The 19,266-nt window shown below is 41.1% G+C and overlaps 1 protein-coding gene across 2 annotated transcripts in view; it reads right to left on the reverse strand.

Moving 5' to 3' along the window:
* KANK1 (KN motif and ankyrin repeat domains 1) overlaps window positions 1-19,266 on the reverse strand; it is a 194,162-nt gene that overhangs the window by 104,751 nt on the left and 70,145 nt on the right. The window contains exon 1 of one of the 2 annotated variants that reach the window (XM_019478104.2): window positions 7,014-7,102. The exons of the other annotated variant lie outside the window; for it this stretch is intronic. The gene's annotated coding sequence lies outside the window, so the exon portion shown is untranslated. Of the gene's footprint in view, window positions 1-7,013; window positions 7,103-19,266 lie in introns of those variants that run through there. 2 annotated transcript variants of the gene reach the window in all.

The raw sequence follows: 19,266 nt of genomic DNA on the forward strand, positions 1-19,266 counted from the left end.
ACTTGGAGAGGGACTTCAGATTCTCTTCTTCAATGTGCCAACACTATTCAGTCTCCTATTCAATTCTTTTCCATGCAAAATAGCAATAGCGAATTTAAAATTAACAAAACAAGGTTACTATTAAGAAATTACACTTAAAAGATAAAACTTGTGTCCCACAGAAAATGGCAGCAAAGTTTCCACTGATCCCAATGGATCCATGGTTTCCCCTTAGTCTTCTTCACCTTTATTATATTATTATCTAATCCTGATGTGTTATAATAAGGCATCCCTGGCCACGTCTACACATGCACTTTACTGCAGTTAATTAGCTGCAGAGTAGTGTCACCTATATGTGCGACTGTATTAGGCCACAATAGACTAATACTACAGTATGACAGGGACAGTACTGTCCTATACTGGGGTAATTTACTGTGATTAAAACACACATGACAGTGGGCATAAATTGTTCCTGGTTGGCCCAACCAGCTGGAAGCCAGATTCCCATAAGCCACCTAGCCACATGGCTCCGCACTTTCAGCACCCTCATGCCTCAACCAGGCCCTCTACCTCCCAACATTACCTCCCAGAGCCGACCTCCCCATACCTCTGCCAGCATAGGCCTGCTCCACCCCAGCTCAAATTTCTGCTGTTCTGGGAGCACACACAGATGCTGTGCCCAGGAGTAGTTTACTCCAGCTCAAACTGCTGATAAACTGAGGAAACCAAGTTTATTGCTTCACATAAATTGCATGTGTAGACATGCAACACCCCTCCCCCCCGAATGGCAGGTAGCAGCAGTAGTTACTAATCGAACAGACTTGTTCTTGATAGTCAGCGTCTTCCTATCCTTTGGTGCCCATTCCCAAAACAGAATTTAAACAAAATGAGCAAGCTAGCCATGATCACAAGACAGTAAATTAAGTGTACCATGCCTTTGCCCCCAACTGTACAACACAGAAAAAGTTTCTACCAGTGGTGCTCAACCTTTTTATCCCAGAAGCCAGGTGGACAGTGCCCAGTCCATCTGCAAGCTGGATTCAGTCAGTAGACCCAATATGGGGTGCAGCAGGGGGCAGCCCAGCCCCAAACCAGCTGCATTGGGAAAAGGGACATGGTATAGCCCTGATCTGGCCAGGTGGGGCTTGTGAATCTGGCAGCAGGGGAGGGGTGGCAGTACTAGTTGCCACTGTTCCCCCACTACCAAGTTGCCTGACCCGTGGGAAGCCCTGCAGGCCAGATGTTATGGCTAGGGGTTGAGCAGTCCTGCTTTATACAAGATATTGCTGTGAGGGGGAAAAAAAAAACAACCTAGGTTCCATTCTAGTTTGTGGGTGGGGAGGGAAATCACCTTACAGTTAAAAAAAAAAAAAAAGTGGACAGAGCTACACAAATAAGTTTTTGTTGCAATAGTTCTTCTTGATTAAGTATTTCAGAGACTCTGGCCAGCTACAACTATTTCCAAAGGGGGAACTAAATCATTTTTTCAAGAACTATTGATTGATGAAGTTTCACTGTCAAAAAAAAAGTTGAAATTCTGATAATCGTATCATTCTGTTATGGCACTTCAGCGTCAAAATAAATAGGTTTTTTTTTTTTTTTTTCAACTTTTCATTTTTAAACGTACCACTTTAAAAAAAGATTATGGCCTGGAATCAAATGAAAACAAAACATTTTAACTCTATGACCTGAAGTTTTTGAAACTTTTTTGTAAACTAATTTGAGATTTGTGTCTTTATCTGAATTCAGAACCAAAAGGAAAAAAAAAAAAAAAAAAAAAGGAGGAGATAAGTTGAGTTATCCATATAAATGAGAAATGTTGAGACTTCAGTCTGTTTCCCAACTAGGTCTAACAGCAAATACTAGTGAAAAGAATCCACTTTGAAAAGTATTTCAAATTGAAATCTGAATTTATATCATTTGAAACTTCTTTGATTTTTATTTTAAAATACTTTTTATTCAAATTTATAATAATTAAATTGGTCTACTATAATAGAAAAATAAATCAAAATGACTTTCTATACATGTTCAAAATTAAGTGTTTAGAAGCCTGCCTTCTCTGAAAATTTTGAAATTCTCTCTCGAAATATCCAAGTAGGTTATTGCGAAATTGTCAGAACTTTATTCCTTTTTCCCTTTCAGACTGATTCCAGCAAAGCAACCTATTATAATGGAGCTGAACAGTATCAACAGAATGGTATTCTGACAATACAACTCCACTGAGGTTTCTTCAGTTGGCTCTAGTAATGGACTTCGTGTTATGATAGTAGGTCTAAGAGCTACACTAAAAGTTCCTAGCTTGTCCTAATATTTCTGGACCAAGTCCATAAATCTTGCCTTCCATAGTCATGCCAGGGAACTCTAAAAGTTGCCCTTACATAATAGAAACATAAATGCCGTGAAATCCAACTCTTTCCTCAGTTTATCGCTTTTTAGAGACCTTCATTGAAGTGTTTAAAAAAAGTCCTCCTAGCAGTGGCCATGAAATGCAGCAACCAGCCCCAGAACGGCATTGGAGGTGGGGTGGGGGTGGTTTGCCTTCCTTTATAGGAAGGGGCATAATCCTCCTCCTTGGACCTCTAAAGTCTATTTTACCAAATGACTTTCTGTCCTTGAAGCAACAGGACACTGACAGTACCCTCATCTCCCTGCTTTATCTGTGGCAAGTTAGGGTGTTCCTGGCATTGTGTTTTGGGGCATTGTGCCTGGTACATATGTGAGAGGGTTGTTCATGCAGTTTTAGTACTAAGCAGAAGCCAGAGCAAGATCACACCTTAGAGATCAACTGGTTCAAAGAGGCATAAGCTTTTGTGACAACCTACTTTGTCATCTGGCATTGTAGGCTGTTGCCTACAAAATCTTATGCCTCTCTGATTCAGTCTAAAGAGTGACCCTGCCCTACGTTTTGCCTGACTTCAGACTGGCACAGCTATCTACCCCTCTACATTTTAAGAATAACCTAATTTAGATAGGGATGATCCTGCCATAAACAAACATTTGGACTAGAAGACTTCTTTTTCATGATTCTAAGAGGTATTAGGCCACTCAGTAGAGTTCCAGAACTTGGTTTACTCAGAGTAAACTCTCCATACTGCCATCTAGTGAAAAAGTTATTCTTTAAAAAAAGGGAGAAAAAAAAGACACCAGATAAGGGGGAAGGAAAATCAAAACATCTCCAACAATTCTACTGAGCAGCTATAATCCATAAACCTCATTCTTATACCTCTGCAGAAAGATGAAGTGAAAAACCGTGGAAGGAAAAGCAAAAATAGAAGGGAAAAAAAAAAGTTGTTTACTTAATTATGGCGGTAGAAACAAGAATTTTCTCCTTTTAATAATACCAGTTATACTGACAAGGTGTGTCTGGGAACAGAATGAAATCCATTCAGCAAGTGTCAGCCCCAAGGGAAAAAAATGCAACCTCACCCCAAAAGGGTGGCAAATGTTAAGACAAAATTATTATTTATGTATTACATCAATCATTATGTTGGGACTGAAGCCAAAGTACTTCTGGCTGTGATTGCTGTCAGATAAAAACAACAAGGGCTGACAGTTTCTGGACTCTAAGGAAAGTCTGTTGCCAAAGAAATTGTGCTGGTCATTCAGACCATAACAGCAAGCTTTTTTAGTCCACACTGTTCTGAATCTTCAGTGCAACATTAGGATATTAAAAACACATTTTTGGACTATTTGTGGTCCATACAAATTAATCGAGTCTGTGACCTGATTTTGGCAGACAATGGGCATTTATACACATAGATTCGTCTGCTCCAACCCGCCAGATCTCCGAGTCTGCTCTGCATGCAAAGTGATGTCCCCGGCTCTGTGGTGCAAACATTTATATAAATGGCAAAGCGCGCATCAGCACTGACAAAATGGTGGCAGCGTGCTTTTGAATTTGTGTTTTAGTTCAAAACAGCGCTGCTACCATTTTCTCAACACTGATGCATATTTTGCAATTTACATAAATGTATGAACCGCAGCACTGGACTCTTTTAAAAGCACCTGGAGCTATGCAAGCAAATGTACAAGTGCCCCATATTTTTCCTACTTAAAACCCCTTAAGTTTCAGTCATCTAAAGTGACCATTTTCTATTCTTAAAAATATTTATATGCTTGCTGTACTATTAAACAAGCATTTGCATTTCACCTAAGTGCCTCTCTCTCAGCTATAGCTGAAGTACCCTCTGTATTGTTTGTAGTTTCTCCTACTAATGGGAGTGAGTGGATAAGTGTGCATGCTTGCCCATGTGCCTTTCATCCAGAAGGACTCTGAAATTACCCATTTAAAATAATTCACATGAATTTAGAACCACGTTAACCTCTATTAGGAGTTTACAGACATGCTGATCTACAGACTGCAAGAACAGGAAGCTATAATAGCCTCTGCCAATGCACCAGGATGGTACGGAGAGTTATTTTGTTTAACCATACAGGCAGGTTTAATTTATTAAAGATGTAGAAAAGGAGAAGGCATTAAGACAACAGGGATGGCTTGGTCAGGAACCTGTGCATTGCCAAGTTGTTTAAAACGCCACATTTTTTGCTGTATGGCACAATCTAAAAGTGGGAGGAGAGGAAATCAGACTCCAGCTAGCTTTGGAGTGCCAACTGCTTCAAAGCTTTTGAAAAGAAGTCACAGAACCCCATATATAGTTGTTGTGCACACTCCCGATTCTGTGGTTTGATGCTTTCAGGTGTCACCTAAAATTTGTGTTTGTTTCTGTTTAAAAGTTCATGAGGGCATGTCCCAGCAGATTCCATGGGCAGTCTCTGCCACTTCCTATCAGGTTCAAGAAAAATAAATACAAAAATATTTTTAAAAAAGGGGGCTGGGGTGGGAAGGAGGGGAAGAAAGGCTTTTTCCATTTGGCAATGAGAGCTTACTTTGAAGACAGTTGGAATTATTACAAGAAACATTGTAAACAAGACCACAAAGTTGTCACTTACTGTCACTCGTACCTTTGGCATAAGTGAAAAAGGTAGCACTGTAGCTTTGCAAGCCAGAAGTCATTTATATTTATTACTACTTTTTTCTTTAGCAATAAAATTGTTGCATGTATAACTGAGAGGGCCTGTTACTGACAGTCACACTCTTGCCAGCCCTCCCCAGTCTACTAAAAGGCAAGCTGGGTTGACAGGATGCCATTCCCAGTGAGAAAGGTTATTGAGATTATACTGCTAGCCTCCTGACAGGAGTCACTATTGACTACACTCTAGTAGTTGTGACAAAACTAAATAAATAAATAAATAAATAAATAAATAAAAATCTTTTCAGCCTCCTGCATAATGTCATGAGAGGTTACCCATCTGTGCATTTATCAGACCCTCCTTTTATCTATAAAATCATTCTGTTGCACTGTCTCAGGCAAACTGGAGCCAGCTTACAATAGTAACCACTTGATCACAGCTTGCAGAAACAGGCAGTTGGTACTTAAAAGGTACCTTTTGTATCAAGGAATACTTATCTGAAACTGCATGCTGCCAAATTTATACTTAAAAAGGTGACCTGCAAAGGAAAAGAGGGATATACTAGTATTGGACTCGGGCCTTTTAAAGGTCCTTTAAGCCATTTTTTTCCTGCACCGCAAGTTAAAAATTTATCTAATGTTTTGTAAAAGGTTGTGGTGATGGCAGAACAGTGATGTTGTGATATAGAAGCTCAGAGGCTGAAAGCTAAGCAGTTGGGTAGCAAATGGGGAGACACTTTGACCAAATCTTTTAAACACTGCTGGTGGCACAACTGAATGTTAGTAACAAGCAACATCAACGCAAGTTCAGGAAGCACTAGCCTCCACTCTCATCAGGAAGCTAGCAATGTAATGGTATGAGCAGCCGTATTAGTAGGTGTGTTGCCAGTAGGTCAAGGGAAGCAATTATTCCCCTCTATTCAGCACTGGAGTACCGTGTTCGGTTTTGGGGCCCCCCCCCACTATAAAAAGGATGTAGACAAGTTGGAGAGTCCAGCAGGAGCCAACAAAAATGGTGAGGGGGCTGGGGAACATGACTTGAGGAAAGACTAAGGGAACTAGAATTTAGTCTAGAGATGAAGAAACAGAGGGGACTTGACAGCAGCATTCAGCTATGTGAAAGGGGGGGCAGTTTGAAAGAGAATGGAGCTAGGCTGTTCTCAGTGGTTGCAGATGACAAAACAAGGAGCAATGGTCTCAAGTTGTAGCAAGGGAAGTATAGGTTAGATATTAGAAAGAATCATCTCACTAGGAGGGTAGTGAAACACTGGAACAGGTTGCCCAGAGAGGTGGTAGAAGCTCCATCCTTGGAGGTTTTCAAAACCCAGATGAACAAAGCTTTGGCTGGGATGAACTAGTTGGGGATGGTCCTGCTTTGAGCAGGGGGTTGGACTAGATGACTTCTTGAGGTCCCTTTCAACCCTAACTTACTATGATTCTATGAAAGCCCTGTCATACTCTGTCCTTGCTCAGGGTTGCCCAATTACTTGGAGAGGCGTTTCAGATCATAGTACATACAAGCTATCTACCCCACCTCCACAGATACATGTCCAAACTTATCCACAACTGCTGCCTAAATATCAAAGCATGGAAGTGCTCTGCCAGCTCTGCTGGGCTGCGTGGGAGAACCCCAGGACAGGACTTGTTTGTAGATAATGCGCTTCAATATCTAGGCAAGGCACCCTGTGGCAAAGTGCCCACACTAAGCCACACACCTTGAGAAAACCCAAACAAGTCTGAAGATTCAGCAACCTATGAAGCCATATTGCTTTTTGCACTATCAGCATGGACTAGAGAAGGATGCAATTTTATTTATTTATTTATTTTATATATATATATAGCTAGCACTGCAAATGGGCTTGCTTATTTAAATAGTATATTTATACACATAGCAGAGTCACAAACAGCATCTGCAAATGAAGTTTCCCTGCTGAAGGGGTGAAGGAGAACATTTCCAAGGGCACTCACATTCTGATAAAGAAGGACACAGTCAATATCTTAATCCTAAACTGCTTTTAAAAAAAGAGAAAAGTAAAGTAAACACTGATTAACATATCACCATACCCTTGCTAGTGCCTCCTGTCAGGTTGGGGGCTCTCAGTAGACTTTGAAGTTGAGAGTTACTGGTCTGCTTATTCATAACGTCACTTGTTCATTTAACATTGCAAGGCTTGATAACAGTTGTTCTGTATAATATCTCCTTTTTTCCCCATGGCCTGTATAGCTGTCATCTGTACTTCACCTGGAGGGGCAGGGGAAGGGAAGAGAGGGATGGAAGTTTAGGGCAATTTTATAGAAAATAGCCCCAGATAATGCGAATCCATTTTTTTGCCCAGTTACAAAATTAAACCACCACGTATCTATATGCACATTAATGAATGAGTTAAAGAAAGGTAGCTAGTTGTCTTAAATGGAGCAAAAGGCCAGACAGGGTGGCCTCTTAAAGACTTAAACAGTTCAGAGATACTTTAGAGAGGCAAGTGAATGAATCCTACAAAAAAATCAACAGGGATATGATCTGTGTGTCACCTGTATACCTTCCTTTCCACTCTTCCCACCTGATTAGTGATACCCCACTTGGATTAGTAGGCAAATTAGGAAATTGCAGTTTTCCTGTTTTTTTAACTTAGGTAAGTGGTGCTCAAACTTTCAGCCCTGTGAGCCAAATTAGTGACATGGAGCCAACCTGCAGGCTATATGCCTTGCGGGGCAGTCAGCACTCAGATCAGGCCCAGCACCACTAGTCTAGTGCGCAGGGCCATGCTATCTGGCCCCTGCGATCCCCACAATTCTAGAAGTTTAGCAAGGGAGCTGCAATGAATGCTGCCACTGGCTCTCCCATTGCCGAATCTTCTGACCCATGGAGAACCCAGCAGACCAGATGAAATGGCTCCATGGGCAAATATGGCCTGAAGGCCAGTGGCTGAACATCCTGGTCTAGACATCACAGTATTCACTCCTCGGTATCTATTTCCAAAACCTGCATAGCCCAGTAGCCCGCTTCCCTCTTACGTTCACAGAGCACCTTTCCCCTCTAACCTAATACCAGCCCCACAGCTTACTTCTTGTGGCCCTCTTGCCAGGAGTACTGCAGAAACAAGAAGCTAGCAGTTCATGCACTAGCTCTGAAACAAAAAGCTGGATAGCTGCAGCCCTACAGTGCTGCACTTGGGCTAATTAGGCGACCTACAAAGCCATACTGGCAAGCTCTGTTTCCCATTAGAGAGGCAGAAGACAGAATCTCAACAAGACACTGACTGGCACTGTGGGACACAGGAGTGGCATTAAGCAAGTCCACCCCCACTTTATGCCCTACCCATGGGAGCTCCACAGCCTGCTGGTCAAGAGCCACTGCTCTAGCAGATGCAAAAAAATGGTACCACTGAACTCAGCACAATCTCATCAGGACTGCAAATTTCACCTTTTCTACAGAAGGTATACATTGGCATAGTGTGTAGCTATTTTTTCCACCACTCTGTTGGTGGACAGTTGCAGAGTTACAATTCAGATCAGCCTCAGAGGGCTGTTTTGCACAGATAGAAACAATGCAGAATTCCCATTCTCAATTCAAACTTGGCTGTATCCTCTGTTCCGACATCTGCATGTACGCACATACTTTTTATTTATGACATACAAACAGACAAAGCCTGGCTACACACACAAATTATGTTCTTGTGGCTTCTGCATTAATAGCTCAGAAAGCCCACTAGGGGGCACTGAAATTTAAAGTGATTCTATCCAATTCATATAGAATCCCTAAACTATTTATAATAATTTATTTAAAATTAATCTATTTGCATTTAACAGTCACAAAAGGATTTGTCAAATATTGCTAGTGATTATTATTTTTGTTTCAATCTAGTACAAGATTGTTAGACTATGAATTGCAAGTAACCCACTTCCATTTAGGCCAAAACTGCTAGTCCTGTGTACAGTCTGGGAGGCAAATGCTAGAAAAGTAAATTGTTTGATACATAAAAGCAATAAATTTTTTCCTTAGATTTGTTCAGAACAGAAACTGTTCAGGCTTTATGACCAGGTGACACCCCACCCAACAGATTACACATTGCTTAGAGGCTCTTGGATAAAAAGTATGACATGAAAATTAAGGAGTGTATTGAACACCTCAAGGGGAAATGCATTAATGAATCTTGCCGAGTGGAGCAGCATACATAACAATCCAATTATGTGCAAAAATGTGAGACAACAGAAGACAAGGTTGTTTATTTGATGACCTGTCAGCACAAGCAATATGACCATATCTGGTACTTTACAGCAGGTAACACACACATACCAACATAAATTATTCAAAAGAGGCTTCCATAATCTTGTCACATGGACAGACTGATCTTGCCAGTGGAGAAAGACATAGATTTAGATTTCTAGGGTCGGAAGAGACTTATTAGATCGAGTCCAACCCCTTGCTTTGGGCAGGAAAGAGTGCTGGGGTTACCTGCTCCTGAGCAGAACATGTTGAAAGAAACAAAATGTTACAGTAAAGGTAGCATTGAACATTGTTACATCTGCTTGACATGTTTATTAAGGAAAGATCTTTGACCAAAAATTCTGGTTGCTTATTAGTTCCATTTCAAATTAGTGTTGAAAATTATCTTCCTCAAAGATGCATAATAGAATTTGAAGAATGGGTGTTAGAAAGAAGTAAAGAATTATTCTAAAGAATGATGCCTGCTTTGATGTAATACTACTATAGATTAAATATACATCACAACTTGATCCTATTCATGACAAAGGAAGTTAAGTAATCAAATACACACATGTTCCTCCTCATTCTAGTGCACACACCCTTCAGAATCAAAGTGCCTCTAAATTAGGCTGTTTCCAATGAAAAGCTATAGCTGAAAAAAACTGCCAGTTAACCCAAAGTCATCAACATATTTGCGAAGGCTAGTCTGGACAGTCCCCAAATGTTAGCCCTAGGCTAAAAAGTTTACTCTTGACTGATTGCTAAATAAGTTCCAGGGGCTATCCACTCCCTTTTCTTGTAAAGAAAATCTTTCTAACAATGGTGATGCAATAGACTCAAGAAACCTTCCCAGCAAATGCTTCTCCTCCTACTGCCTTTTGGAATTTTATTATGAAGAGCCTAAAACAAGCCAGGGTCCTGAAATCCTGCAGCCAAGTCTTACATGCTTTAGCATTCTGATGGCCAGATGTCCTCTGGTGCATAAATACAAAATGTAGAACCAGAAGGAAAAAAAGGAAACAGAAGCAAAGGGATCCAGCAGGCAGGATGGGGACCTATTAAAATACTGAGTTCTACTTCTGCTCCATTCAGACTTGCAAAGTATGCACCAGAACTTGCATATAGCAAAATGTTAGCAAGCACACACACACACACACACTTATCCTGTACATGGACAGCACAAGGATTTGCTAAGCTCAATCACTTTACTTTTTGGGCAAACTATGATATCAGATACCTGTCTTCACTAATTCTGTGGCAAGCATAAGATTTTTTTTTTTTTTTTTTGAAGAGACGATCACATCTCACACAAAAAGAGTTAAAGTCTTCTTCATGTTTGGACTTCCCACCAGTCCCTCTAGACTGTCAGCCCCAAAGTTTTCCATTTTTAGGTTATGTTTTAAGTCTCCAGTTTAAGCTCCTATCATCAGGAAAGTTGCATGAAAATGCTTTCAAGAGCATCAGTGAGCTAACATTATATTCAGTGAAATGAATTGCAAAAACAGTCATGATGAATTAAGTTAGGTAACCAAATATACTCACATTCTTCCTCTCACACACAAGCCATAACCAAGACTACACAAGTTGTCTAGAATCATTCAGTTATTTTAAACAGCATCATATAAAGGTTGTGACAGTATATAGCTAATGCTGTGGAAATTTCACATGAATGCTCATGTGAAATTTTACATGGTAGATAGATACTGTAGAATCTTTTGAATCTCTGGAGTACAACAATACACTAAACTGTTTTGCTGCAACACTACTTTGAAATTGCTTATTCACCTCTCTAGCTCCCCATTCCTTTTCCAGACCCTAGGGACATTTCAGAACCTTTAGTGTCCCCCCCCCCAAACTTCTGTATTTGCAGCAAGACCCTCCAATCTTTCGAAGTTTTGTGCTAAAAGCAACATCTCCAGGATTTCTGCAGTTAGTGGCTCATGCTGAACAGTTTGAAAGGGGACTGCCACTGGAAAGTTTAAGCTTCAGGTTGAACCTTATCTCCCAGTATCGAGGAGAGGACAATACACATCTGTTATGCTTATTCTCCCCTTACAAGGAGTATTGCAGGGGATGCTGATGACCCCAATTTAGTTAATTCTAGAGGGTCATTTTTATTTGCCTCCAAGTTTTAAAACATTCCTTAGGGAGAATCTTTTCAGATGAACCCAGCAACATTGGATAAAACCTCAGGATGAAAAGTAAAATAGTTTATATTGACTTGAGCTGTTGTTATGCTCCCACATTCATTCCCTGTTGAATTGAATTGCAATCATTTACTTTACCCAGAACAGCTGGTCCATCTGCCTACACATTCAAGGAAGGCAGCAGTGCCTCCATTCAGGTTTCAAATAGGCATACTGAGCGGGAGAATTTATTTAAGGAGAGACAGTTTTGCAATGACAGACATCTCTGTTAACTTCACAAAGGAAGCCCTTATCCAGTGTTGGCCAACGTATGACAAAAGCAACCTGTGTAGGGCACGCAGCAGATCAGGAAGGGAAGAGACAGAACAGTGACAAATTGGACAGGAAGCAAAACGAAGAGCAGGAGATCAGGCAGAGGAAGGGGATTAGGGTGGCACACTGGCCAAATGACTAGTCCCACTACCCTACTCCATGCTACATTTATTATGGCAGCTCTTCCTAGCATCACTAGTTGCACTATACACAATAATACTGCAATTCACATTCTCAGTGACAGGAAATAAATTTAAGCTAACCTGAGATTTGAGGCTAGATATTTATAAGTGCTTATTAGTATTCAAAAATTTCCATTAAGAGCTTTTAAATTAAAGATCTTTTGAAGATCTGGTCCAATTAGGTTCAGCCTTTCCATCTCACCCAACCTATTTTGTTACTAAAACCTAAGTAGTCACAAACAAAGCTGATGCCTTTTAAAAAAAATACACCTTCACATTCATGCATTACAAAAGGATGCTCAACTCCAAGGTGCTGAGCCACCTAATGGACAATACAGGTAAATGTAAGCATATTGGAGCTAAGATTGTCACTTGAGAGGGGGGAAAAGATAGCCTTTGCTAAAAACCTACACAATAGCTTATAAAATAATTATCTTCTTTCAGGGAATTGTTGCGAGGCTCATGACAGAATCACGAGTTTCCTTATACTTCAGTCTTCTATTAAATTCCAGGGTTACCAGACTACTATTTAGTGTTTACTGAAGTGACAGATGCAGTTTAACTGAATGAAAGAAAGCAAATCAGCAATGTACAACAGAAGCAACGGTTTGCTTTTCAAGCTTATGCATGCTTTACAAAACCAACAGACAGAGCTAAGATATAGCATTAGATTTTGTTACAATAAAATGTGATTCCCAGCTATTGCCCTGAAATAATCATCAACATCAGAGAAATTTTCAAAATCTGCAGGAACTTTCTGCAATTTTAAAATAAAACATAGGTGCACAGAAGAGACAGAGGTACCTGACATGCCTGATAGTACTGGAAGTAGCCATCTTCCTGAATTGCAGACTTTCAGAAAAAAGGAAAGTTTGACCATTCTGTTAAAATGGGGTTTCCCCTACCAAATGTTTGTTTAACTTTAAATTCCTAATGCTTCCTAGAAATCAAGTTAGGCTAATTTTAAAAGTTCACCACCTAGCCTGGATCCAAGCACTCTGCTTCATATCTTGCAAGTCTTCCCCGAAATCCAGCTTACCGCATTTTCTGAAGTTTGTTCGGCTTTTTGGACTTGGTTCCTTCAAACACTAAGCAAATAACACACAATATAAAGCACTCGCAACACAGTCAAGGCAAGGTTTAAAGCATTCCAGGTCACTTCTAGTGTACACCATAGTGTCAGAGAGGCATATACAAAGATGCAAAAAACCAAACTCTTATCATTCCTTTTTTAATTTTATATTTTGTGCGAGTCTCCTTTCTGCCTGGCTATATACCAAAAAAATCTTATGGAGTCAAATTGAAACAGCAACTAAGAAAAGCAGATTCAGCTGCTAGAAAATGAAGCCACCACTACCTAAACAGAAACTCTGGGCCTTCTCCTAAGATTACAGGATAGTCTAACTACTATTCCAAGACAGCTGTATTATCTGATCAAGTAACTTGAGGGCTTTTCCCTAAACCTCTGTCCTCTGGATAGTACTTTGCTTTGACTGACAAAGACTGAATCTACACCAGGGGTCAGCAGCCTACAGACCATAGCCATAACCAGCCTGCAGGGCCATTTCATCTAGCCCATGGATGTGGGGGTTCAGCCACCAGATTGATTCAGTTCCAGGTCAGAAGCAGGTGGGAGAGAGCCCAGCTGCCACTGTTGCTTTTCCTAGTGGCAGCAATGGAAAGACACCCACTGCCACCATTTTTCTGCAGTCACACAAGGAAGCATCTGTAGCCAGTAACTCTCCCTGGAACAGGAGAGGGCTTCCACAGCAGTTGTTTTCCCCTGCCATCGTCAGGATGAGTGTCAGCTGTGGACACTCTCCATGAAGAAGCAGGGAAAAATGGCAGCAGGTGCTTTCACTGTGCCAGCACAAGGAAAAGCAGCAGCAGCAGCTTGGACCTTGTTGTTGACTCCCAACCCCTGTAAAAAACTTAAAACCAAACCCAGGCCCACCCACCAAACTTACATTGCATCATTACTACTCAACATGTGCACAGATTACCTTTGCTATTACAAAGTTTGGTTCAATTTGTGTCTGCACAGAACCAAATCCTGTTACAAGATGAGATGACTATACAAACCTATGCTTTAGAAAGTGTTGTCAAACTCCTTAGACTATGTGGGCTAAATCCAGACTCCCTGGGTTCTGGAGTCCTGCTGAACAACAGCTAGGAGCTACACTGCCAATTCTGGTAGTCTGCAATCTCCTAGGATGCGTCTATATGTGCACTAACACACTTTAGTTAATGCACATTAAAATTCTAGTACCTCCTCTGTGATGTACTAGGAAAACACACGTTTTCCTGTCTTAATGTGCATTAACTAAAGAGCACAGTTTTTTCAGTGATGCTTAATATGTGCTAGCCTATTTTAATGTGCAGTAATTAAATAGCATGGCTTTATAGTGACGCTTTAATGCAAATTAAAGCATACATGTAGATGCAGCCCTAGTCACATATTTCTCCCCCTTCTCCGCCCTAGGGTCCTTCAGTTGACCTATCTTTAATGAGGTTTTACTGCCTGGATTGTATTAGGCACAAGTGCCATTAATACTTGTAATCATTAACTAATTGGAAGTCAAAATGAGATAGGGCTGTGCTTCTCAATACACATGCCTTAGAGAAATGCCCAAGGAAGTGTAGAGGCCAGATGCTCCCCTACTTTTCCATTAAATCACAAATTGTTTTTTGACATTCCCTTCAAACAATCCCATCTCGATCTGTCAATTCAATTTATTTTGAAAGGCATGTGTTATAAAAATCAGGGGTAGCAAACAAATGGCCTGTGGGCTGGATCCAACTTGTGGAGGCAGGTCATCTGGCTCCTGGGGCTTCTCACTACCCACCTCCATGTGCCAGATTTAGCCCACAGGATTCACTGCAGCAAGTGCCAAAGCCCCTGTGACAGTGGCATTAATCTTAGTGGCTTCCAGAAGTGCTCCAGAGAGGCCCCAGAACCCAAAGAGTTAGTGGCACTTGCTTCCCCTCTTCCCTTACCTGCAGCCAAAAATAACAGGAAAAAAAAGGAGGGGGGACGGTTTAGTCACTCCAGTGACTAAAACTTATTGTATAACAAAAACAAAACTACATTATTACCACTCAAATCAAAGTTGTCCTGCTTCTCTGATATTTGCTCATTAAGAATAAGTCTGAAGTCCATATTCATGACAAGTATACTTTTAAAAAAAAAATCTATTTGTTGAACTACATCCACTGAAAATTACTCACCCAACCAACCACTGAGAAATGTAAAACTAAGAGTGGCCAGTATTTTCCTTATGGTCGTGACCATGACAGCTCACAGGTGACTGAGGTGGTCTCAGCTGAAATAAACTAGCAAGGGGAAGGAGGGTTTATAAAACCCCAAGATTTTTCACCATCACAAATACAAATATAATTTCTAAGTTTTTCTGCATTACTGTATGATGTGGGATGTACTGACACTGTTTTATAAACATCCAATCTTGCTACTTATTTGTTAATCTGCTTTAGGATCACTGCTTCCAACTGTTCCAAAAAAGAAACATTGCCAAAGTATGGTGTGTCAACTCTACAGTAAGACCATAATACAATGCAGGTATTCAGTCAGAAGACCTTACTGAAGCACCCACAGTGGAGATGATACAAGTCTAAAATATTTTGACAATCTTCATATTTTTTTACCCCTACCAAGAAAGTTTAGGTTAAGGCTACATATCTATTTCAAAACAAGTGTTCAGGCTGTACAGTAAAATAGATGCCCTCATTTATTTATTTATTTTTTTTTTTTTGCGCATTCTCAAATTTATTGACACCTATATGATTTAGCATGCAACTCTTACTAAGGTTCACACCCAAAATAATATCCCCAGGCTAAACATGCCTGGATTAGTCAGGAGTCTAAGGAAGCAAACAAATGCATTAGAGAATGACTATCTTTCATAACATCACTATGAAAGACTCAAAGACTACAAAACACTTAAGTTTGGATTTAGAAACAAGTGACTAATCAAACCAAGTTATTTATCTCCCTGTTTTTCACCGAAGACATGAACAGAAAGACATGGGCTGTTGCCATTATTTTAAACTAAAACTAGCATTCAGACAGACGGCAAGTTTTTATTAAATTGAATCTCTTAAGGCAATTAAACTTTTACTAAAGTCTATTACTTTTGATCTGTTGATACAAAAAGTAACTCCCATCTGAAGAGGCACACAGTCACCTTAGTTGCTTTCTGATACTGTTTTAACTTATTTTTAGTAACTCAAGTCATAAGTCGAATTAATCAGCATCAGATAAATCCCCATTTTTTCCAGTTGTCCATTTTCAATTTCCTCAGCCATTCAGGTCACTTTGCCCATTGTGTTCATGCAGAACCTCTACATAGGAATTGGGGGGCAGGGCACACAGGGAGTTTTGAAGTATGTAAGCTGCAATTGCAAAAAGCCATAAGAACTGCCAGAAATATCTTGGGGAGGTAGGCATTTTGGTTGCAAATGATTCCTGTAATAAATCAGAGATTACTTTTGAGACTTGTGCTTTCCCCCTGCCAAGTAACTGGGTTTCAGGTAGACAGTTTTCATTTTTCTCATCTTTAAAAGAAAAGCTTAAGCTTTCAGCCTCCAGTTGCACTAATCTGTTCAGCTTGTGCTCAACCTAGCCTCTGCTCTTGGCATTTTAAGTCATTTTTCAGACAAATGTTCAATACACTACCTTCTTCCCTCCAATAATCTTGTATTTCAATAATCATAAATTATAGGTTGATCTGACATCTTAAAGGTCTGTTATGCTTCATTATGCATCTGCCTTATGCATTATGCCTCTTTAAAAAGTACATGTGTATGGTGTACTACAGGGGCATTAAACTCATCACCCCACACACTGGTCATGTGTAGGATGCAGGTCTATTCCAAGATCTACATGTAGTACTGAAAGCCAGATGATATATGAACTAGTTCACTCTGTGGTTCTCAAAACTGTATGGACTTGGAAATTAAAGTACATCAAGAATAAAGTTCTTGGCATACTGAGTGCTCCCAACTATGTTCTGGCCTTTCCAACTGTACACAAAGTGTGCAAAACTATCATTACAGTCTAAAAACCCTTTAGACAAGTAATGTCAAAAACTAGAGCACTGGGTTTAAATGATAAAATGAAAAGAAGAGCTAACAAGAGAGCCAATTTTTGAAAGCCTCTTTAAACTGCAAAAGAACTTCATCCTGAGAGGATTTTTTTTTATTATTTAGTACATTGCAAAGTGACCTGAGAAAGGGCACCCGATTCCCAAAAGTTTGTCCACCAGCAGCTCTCCCAACTCTATAACCTGTGCAATACAAGAATTTTTGCCTCTCAAATTAAGATATACACATTTGTAAAATACTTAATATTTACATGTTTACTAAGGCAACTTACATGCTTAGAAGTGCTCTACAGACGGTTTGCCTGGTGAGGTTAGTTTAACAGATCTTCTCTATTGGGAGCAGGAATTGAAACAATGAACCAAACAATAAGTGAACTGTTTTCTTCAAAGCCACACTGTGAAACAGTGGTAGACCCCTGTACCAATTCTTCTACAGCATATTGTGGTGTTAGGATTTTCTCCATGCTTCCCTGCATTTGCAGTGTTTTATCTGGTGATATTCCACAACCCGTTGGATACCATTCTGCATTATTTCAGGAGAAACAGAAAACTTAAGAAAACTGACAGAGCAACAAGTTTTGGATAGCAACAAAGCCACACAAAATGAAGAGTTGAATGTCTTCACTTCAACTGCTACCTTATTTCCCCCATAAATTTTAATTGGACCAAGATAAGCACCATCTATCCTTCCCAAATAGGCAAGCTTAAGATGCAGGATCTTGCAACTTTTTTTGAATTAGGCAAGGGAATGGAAAGGGAGGATTTCCCAGAAATCAAACACATTCGTTATCCCTCTAGAACAGGCATAGGAAAAATGGTGGATCCAGCCAGTTCCCATCAGCCCCTGCATATGTTGCTGCAGCTAGTTTTCATGGAGACCCCAACAGCAGCAGCGCCATGACAGCACAGGGCCAGGGTTTCCATGCAGACCAACCCCAGCAGCGCTGGCAGGGTGAGCAGCTGTGCAGGGAGCTGCTCTGGGGCCAGGGCTGGGATCTTGCAGTGCTGACAGCATGGTCTGGATCCAGGGCAGAGGGCCACAATCTGCTCCTTGCATGCCCCTGCTTGGGGTATGTGGGCAGCGGATCACAGCTCTACCCTGGCCCTGGACCACACTGTCACTGCTGCAAGATCCCAGGCCAGCTGTGTGCCAGAGCTGCTGGGGCTGGTCTCCATTAAAACCTGGGCCCTGTGCTGTCATGGCCCTACTGGAGCTGGGGTCTTGATGGAAACCAGCTATAGCAAGGCAGTCAGGGGCTGCTGGGAAATGGAGTCTGCCTTGGGCCCAATCCAGCCCACAAGATCCAAAACTTAAAAAACAAAAACAAACAAAATTCATATTTACCCAAATCGACAACCACTATGAATCCAATTATTGGGGTTGTATTAAATTCATCATTTCCCCTCCCCTGTCTCCCCTGCCATGCTGTGGTAGAAAAGCAGCAGCAGGGGGCAAAGGGCCAGACCCCTGCCCCTTGTCCCCCCCCATGCCTGCCCTCCCCATGCCTGCCCACCGCCTGCAGCCTTACCCTTCCACTCATTTGCCCCCCCCCAATCCCTGTTCACCCCTCCCTCTTTACCTTCTGCTGCAGTTCTGCTCCTCTAGGGCACTCAGCAGCAACAGTGACCGAGGGCCCTGCCTTAGCCCAGCCCAGGAAAACAGCAGTAGCATCTCTTAGCTGGGTTGGGTGGGGGACCGGAGGTACCAGAGCCAGAGCTCAAGGTAAGCAGGAGAGGAGACAACTGGGTGGGAAGGTGGGGGCAGGCACAGGGCAGGGGGCAGACTGCAGGTCGTCCCCACCCCGTTGTCTTCCCTGAGTTCCCTCTGGCTGTGTGCCTCCTCCCCTGCTAAACGAGCCATCCTGGCTTGGGGTAGGTAGCAGCGCAGCTCCAGCTTGAGGTTTTTTCCCCACCCCAATCAGCTAATCTTAGATGTTTTGAGTAAATATGGCAACTTTTTTCTCTTTAAAATTGGTAACATTCCATTTCTGATGCCCTTGTATCAACAACCTTCAAAAAACAGTTAAAAAAAAAAATAATCCAGAAAACCTTTGTGGGTAGAAGAGCTTAAGACTTAAAATAGCTCCATGTCACATTTTTACAGAGCATGTAGTATAAGTTATATCTGCTAGTAGTAATATGTTCGAGCCCCATACCTTTTCCACGAGGATGCTGCTATTATATGGAGCGTCATCTGATTACATGCTATTTAATATGTTCCCAGGGAACTGCTCTTACCAGGTGTTGCTACAAATGAGTGTTCATGAGTTGCAGTCAAATGAGTATATATTCAGGATAGTCTACAGATTTCATGGTAATCATTAGAAGGATCCAATTAAGTCATGTGACCAA

The sequence above is a fragment of the Alligator mississippiensis genome, chromosome 3, assembly GCF_030867095.1.
Source record: "Alligator mississippiensis isolate rAllMis1 chromosome 3, rAllMis1, whole genome shotgun sequence".
NCBI lineage: Eukaryota > Metazoa > Chordata > Crocodylia > Alligatoridae > Alligator > Alligator mississippiensis.